The following is a 7,042-nucleotide window of genomic DNA, read 5'->3' on the forward strand; positions in this document are numbered from 1 at the left end:
GATTTGACTAAGGCTGGAAGACTTGATTTGATTACTATTAATCACGTATTTAACGCCCAGACTCATATGATGCACAGAAATAAGCATTCTTGAGTCTAGGCTGTACCCTATGCATCTCACACCGTTCTATGTTTTACAAACAAAATCAAGGTAGACCTAGGTGTTTGTGAGATGCTCTGGCTGAGTCCTAGGGGAACATGATTTCTAAGGGAAAAGCCTAGGCTAAGTCCAAATTTTGAAAGTCTAGTAAAGTGGGGATTTTGAGAAAACAAAATTTTGCCTAGAATTTTTGAAATGTAATTTTAAACTAGTTTTTGAAACATCTTGGTCTATCAAGTCTGAAGTAATAGTCAACATAGATAAAGGTGCTGCTACATGCTGTCATAATATCAACATAGATAAAGGTGCTGCCACATGATGTCATAACGGAGCTACAGTCGAGCTACTGAGATGATGAGGGCGGTGGTCCGGAACCCAGAGACCGGAGTAGTGTAAGGAGCTCAGTGTGACGAGCCCGATCATCCTCTCGTAGATCTCGGCGTAGGTCGGAGATCTCCTGCCGTACGTCACGTCGTAAGTCGGAGACCTCCTGTCGTACGTCACGTCGTAAGTCGGAGACCTCCTGTCGTACATCTCGTCGTAGGTCGGAGACCTCTAGCCGAATGTCTCGATGAAACTTGGAGCTCTCGTGCTGGAGGCTCGACATAGCCCTCTCTAGTCCAGATACTCGATCAGCTAGAGTGCGGGGAGCTGGGCGTGGTGCTCGAGCTGGTGGTGGGGCAGGAGCGGCGTCCTCAGGAAATAGTGCCAACATGAACTCATCCTGCTCTGCCTCCTCCTGCTGGTGTTGTGCCCCCCTCTGCCAGGACATGGTACCCTCATCGTCTATATGGATGCTAGCTAGGGAGAAGTTCCTAGCTCCTATAATGTCAAATTCGGTCATGTAGCGGGTGTCACCTCTGGTGACATCAATGTGCAAGGAGGACATGTAAGCTGTCAGAATGTGACAGTAGGGCATATGTATCCGTCCGCTGGTCTCGTATCCAGTCGCGTAGATAATAGTGGAAAAGATGTGTAGGCTGAAGTCTATGTCTAACCTATGACACAGGGCATAAAGAAGAAAGGAGTGGAATGGACGCATCACCGCAACGTCGCGGGTGGTTAGCGGTAGAATGCAACACACTAGGACTCTATAAAGGGCGTAGTCCTGGACTCTAAGGTTAACTGACCTAAACTGGGTCACAGTGGGATCACGCTGGTCTTCAAAAAAATACGAATAGATTGTATCAAGGGTAATATGTGAGTAGGGATTTTCAAAAGGTAGCTCCCTGGGAGGATAGCACAAAAAGGTGCAGGGTGATTCTCGTAAACCTAGAAACTCACGAATGGTAGTGGGGGATAGTGAGATATCCGTCCCAGCTGCCCTAGTGGTATAGGTAAAGTCGTCTATTTTTACTAGGTTGTTGTAGAATTCGGCACACAAACTTATGTTTATCGAGCTGGTACACTCAACAAGGTTCCGCAACCTATAGTGGTTTATAGCCTCGACGGCTGGAACACAAGAGTGTAGAAAGAACGCTCTATCTATACATTTGGTTCTAATGGCCATGTAAATCGTTGACTCAAACTTAAGCCTAAGTTCGTCGGTGGGAAACCTAGGGTCAATGCTAGGTGTAGAGGGCCCAGCACCAGATTTAGAACGCTTCCTAAATTTCAACCGAATATTATACTAAAAATAAACAAGCATTATAAGTTTTGGAATAAGATTTAAGAAGGGATAGAAATTTTACCGAGGAGCCATTGTAAGAAATTTTAGAACTGACGACCTCGGTTGAGTCGTGACTCCGTATCAACCGCGGAAAATTTTAATTTTGAAAGTCTTCGCAGTGAAGCTAAAAAGCTAAAGGAAGACTTGGAGGTGCAAGGGTAGGGGGCGCCCCCTGCCCCCTATTTATAAGGGAGTCCGGGCGCCCGGACCTGTTCCGGGCGCCCGGGGTCGTGTGAGGCGGGGCGCTTGGGTTATCTGCGGGCGCCCTGGGTCCGACTACCAGGGGCGCCCGCCCCTGGTTTTTGACCCCTGTTTGTTCGTTTTTTTAAATGTTTTAAGTTAATTTATTAACTTAAAAACGTTTAAGTTAATTTGAAGATGTTTAATTTAATTTGATTTTAAAAAATGTTTAAGTTAATTTATTAATTAATTTAATTTTAAAATGTTTAAGTTAATTTGATTAAAAAAATGTTTAAGTTAACTTAAGTAATATTTAAAATTTAGTTTGCTTAGTCATCTCACCCGATCTATGTTTTCAATCAGGGAATCCTATTATTCTGTGAGATGAATTAGTTCAATTTTTAGGGCTTAGTTTAACTTTATGTTAGATTCGGGTTTAGCTTTGGGTTAAACCAGTAAGCATTCTTTGGATAAACTTCTGGGTTATGGTGAGTCACAAGGAGCTCATTAAAGTAACCAAGCCTTTGAGGTTTTCCAAATAGTCCTACCCATTGAACTTAATACTAAACCTTGGTCTAACTAGTTAGGATCCATTTAAGGGTAGCTTCGGTTAGTTCCACTTGGCCAAATGCACCAGGTCGAAGCCATATCTTCCTAGACATGCGATGCCCAAGTTTTCCCAACGTACTATCATCCAAAAACTTCACCAGTACTATGCTTCCAGTTAAATTTTAACCCTTTTTAATCTATCCTTATTTACCCATCCGGGTAATCTACTCTTGTTTACCCATTTCGGGTAGATTAAGTTCGGTTACCCTGTAGGGTAAATAGATTTCGGGGTTGTCAGCTATTCTGAACCCTCCTTGATTTTTAAATTTAATTAATAATTAATTTCGAATTTTTGAATTTGAATTTTAAATTTTAATTACGAATTTTGAACTTGAATTTTAAATTTTAATTACGAATTATAAAATTTAAATTTAATTATTAATTACGAATTTTGAACTTGAATTTTAATTACGAATTTTGAACTTCAATTAATTATTAATTTTAATTGTTTTTCTGCTAGCTCCCCCTGGATCATAGCCTCGATAAGGTTTATCGAGATAATGTATTTGATCCTTAGGAACCCAATAATGTCCAGGTCCTACTTGATTGATCAGGTTGGACTTGGCAACCCAAGCTTGGACCGATTTACTGTTTGGTTTGTTTATTAAGGATAGGTAAGATTTATATTTCTTTTTATATCCTAGTCCAGTTCGATTGTAGATTGCCCTTTGTGTTCCAAGAATCAAGTCAGGATTCTTGGATCCGAAGGAAAATCGTTCTAGGGTTGTTTTCAAATCCTTTACCTGACTTTTCAGATTGGAATTCTCTTCCTCAAGTTTTTGAACTTGAGTTGAGGTTCCAGTCTGAACTTGATCAGTTAAGGATTCGTTGTTAGGCATTTCTTTAAGGAGTGTTAGCTCCTTTAGAAGTGATTTGATTCGAATCTTGGACTTAGCTACTTTATGCATTAAATAATTAATTAAGCTATATAAACGATTTTTACTTACAGAGGAGTTCGGTCATTCGGAAACGGATGCGGATCCGTGGCTTCTCTCGGACTCGGCTTCCGATTCATCCTCACTTCCGGATCCGTTGGTGTAGTCCCGGGCTGTCAAGGCGAGAAAGTTCGTCTGTTCTTGTTCTTCGTCGTCGGATTCCTCGGAAGAAGACTCGTCCCATGTTGCCTTCAATGCCTTCTTTCTTTTGGGTTTCTTTGGATCCTTCTGGTTCGGGCAATTTGCCTTGATGTGACCCTTCTGATTGCACCCGTAGCAGGTCACTTCAAATTTAACCTTCGAGCTTGGTTGGGCTTCTTTGGACTGGATGACCTTTCTGAGATCCTTTTTGTTGAAGCCCTTCTTTTTGCAGAGCTTCTTTACTAAGTTGACTATCTCGGTTGTAAGTTCATCGTCGTCTTCTGAATCTGGTTCTTCTTCTGACTCAGGTTCGGTTCTCCGCTTGATTTTTGACTCACGCGATCTCCCTGTTCCTACAACCAAAGCCAACCCTTTCTCGGTCGGGCGTGCATTAGTCTGTTCGTGAAGTTCGAATTCTGCAAAAAGTTCATCTAGTTTAATGGTAGATAAGTCCTTGGAGACCTTGTAGGCATCTACCATGGATGCCCACAAGGTGTTCCTTGGAAAGACGTTTAGAGAATACCTTATGATGTCCCGGTTGTCTACCTTCTGTCCAATTGCATGAAGACCATTGAGCAGATCTTGAATCCGGGCATGGAGTTGGGCAGCTGTTTCACCTTCCTGCAATTTGATGTTAAATAATTTATTAAAAATTAGGTCTCTTTTACTTACTTTGGTGTCGGATGTCCCTTCGTGAAATTCAATTAGCTTCTCCCACAACTCTTTGGCACTATTGAAGGGGCCGACGCGGTTGAGTTCTTCTTTTGATAGGCCACACTGGAGGGTGAAGGTTGCCTTGGCATTAGCTTCCACCTTCTTGATCAAAGATGCATCCCAGTCCTCGTACGGTAGTGGTTTGCCGGCGCTATCAGATGGTAGTTGGAATCCGGTTTTGACAATCATCCAGACTTCAAAGTGAGTCTGGAGATATGCCTCCATCCGACCCTTCCAGTACCCGAAGTCGTCTCCGGTGAATAGCGGAGGGCGGGCTGTACTGTAGCCTTCTTGAAGGGCCATTTCAGATTAACCTAAAACGAAAAACAACCAACAAAATGTCCCAGGACTTGGTCCTGGCTTAGTAGTGCGGAAGGAGAAAAAAAATGGATCACGAGCTCGGGTGGTGTTGCACCAATTCCGAGAAAAATCGATTCGAGGGAAAAAAAAATTAGAATATAGCTATGAGGTTAAATTCTAATCGACTCCAAAAATCTAAAATATACCACGAAAAAATATTTTGAATGGTGGTTGCACCGATTCAAAATGACCCCGCTCTGATACCAATTGATGGATCGAAAGCGCTAGAGGGGGGGGTGAATAGCGCTCGTGGCTATTTCGTTTTTCGAAATCATAAAAGCTTGTTCAGAAATAACGCAATGGAAAGTAAATAAAGTGGACACGAAGGATTTACTTCATTCGGAGCCTGTGACGACTCCTACTCGAAGGCCCGCGATCCTTGATCGCTTCCGGTGGGCAACAACTATAATTCGTAAAAGATATTACAAGCTAAGTACAATTTAAGCAGAAAAGAATATTGTACCGACAATAAAAAGACTAAAACTGAAGCTCCGGGTTGTCGTTGCAGCACTTCTGAGTCGAGACGTTAGCAGCTTGTCGCACGGAGAATGCTTAGAAGATTGTCTTTAAAGCTGCACCTCAACCCTCCTTTTATATGAGGTTCCGGGTGCCTGGGACCTTTCCGGGCGCCTGGAGTGTGACGTGGCCAGCCAACCAGGTTGCTCCACGTCGCGAAGTCGCGCAGGGGATAAAAGTTGGTCCCGGGCGCCTGGACTTGTTCCGGGCGCCCGGACCTCCGGGCGCCTGGATCCATCCCGGGCGCCTGGACCTCCTTTTCCAGGAGCCGCTTCTCCTGCAAAACAAGGTTAGTCCAAGCAATTGCATACCCTGCAAGACAATATTAGAATCTGATAATTCATAAGTGAAAAACTGTCCGAGTCTGACTTCGGATTTCCAACCGGAAACCCTAGGTCGACCTGACGCCTACTGTTCCCTCTACTGGGAACGCGTCCTCACCTACTCCACTCAGGAGATTTACCTGATGCCAGTTCGGTCCTTCAGACCGACTGGACTTTTCGCCTAGGGTTACCACCCCCTAGGACCTAGGGTTACCGCCCCCTAGGGTTTTTCTCCACCTAGGGTTACCGCCCCCTAGGGTTTTCCTCCACCTAGGGTTACCGCCCCCTAGGACCTAAGGTTACCACCCCTTAGGGTTTTTCACCTGCCTAACCGCAGCTAGGACTTTCCTGAAACCCTCATTCAAACATGTTAGATCACACACTAACTTAACCTTGAATCCTTTGCCATTTATCAAAACTAAGGTTCGATCGTCGGGTACTTCCCGCACCAACAAGAAATTGGAAAGATGGTTGAGGTTTGTCTAAGAGATTGAGGGATAGACAAAGTATTTTCAATTGTAGTTGACAATGCTTCATCTAATGACACTGCAATTGATTACTTGAAAAGAAGAATGAAAAGTGAAAATTCATTGTTGTTGGAAGGGAAATACTTGCACTTGAGGTGTGCTTGTCATATAATTAACTTAATTGTTAAGGATGGCTTGAAGGAGCTTAATGTTTCAATTAAAGCTATAAGGAATGCAGTTGTTTTTATTCATTCTTCCCCATCGAGATTGAATAAATTTAGGGAGTTTGCCATACTAGCCAAGTTTTCTAGTACATCAACAGTACCTATGGATGTCAAAACAAGGTGGAATGCAACTTATAAAATGCTTGAAGTTGCATTAAAGTATAGAAAGGTGTTTGAAAGGATGACTGAAGAATGGTTGCCCTTTATGAATTATTTTCGTCAAAAAGATGATAAGGGTAAAGAAAGGATAGGGCCTCCAAATGATGATGATTGGGAGATTTCAAAGGCTTTTGTACACTTTCTGAAAAAGTTTTATGATGCCACTTTGGAGCTAAGTGCATCAAAAAGTCCTACCTCCCAATTGCTTTATCAAACAATGATTGCACTACAAGTTGAGATTGATAGAAAGAGACATGATGATTCAAATCCAATTCTTAAAGAGGTAGCATGTGCAATAAAGTTAAAGTTTGACAAGTGTTGGGGAAATTGGAATGACATTAACCCTTTGATATTTATTGGTAATATTTTGGACCCGAGAAACAAACTTCAAATGATGAAAGTCATCGTCAAAAAATTGGGAGGTACTCCTACAAGTGTCAAAGAGTTTGTTGATAGTGTCAAACAAAGCTTGGTAACTTTGTGGATGGAGTACAAGGGAATAAATGATATATTGAATGTTGAGAGTCAAGATATGCAAATAGAGTGTGATGATGGATATGGCGGTACTAGTGGTGGTGGTGGACCTGGTTGTAGTCTTTGTGATGAATTGTTTGATGATGTGGAAGCACAAAATGAAGAAGAGCAA

The sequence above is a fragment of the Zingiber officinale genome, chromosome 8B (assembly GCF_018446385.1).
Source record: "Zingiber officinale cultivar Zhangliang chromosome 8B, Zo_v1.1, whole genome shotgun sequence".
In the NCBI taxonomy this organism is placed as follows: domain Eukaryota; kingdom Viridiplantae; phylum Streptophyta; class Magnoliopsida; order Zingiberales; family Zingiberaceae; genus Zingiber; species Zingiber officinale.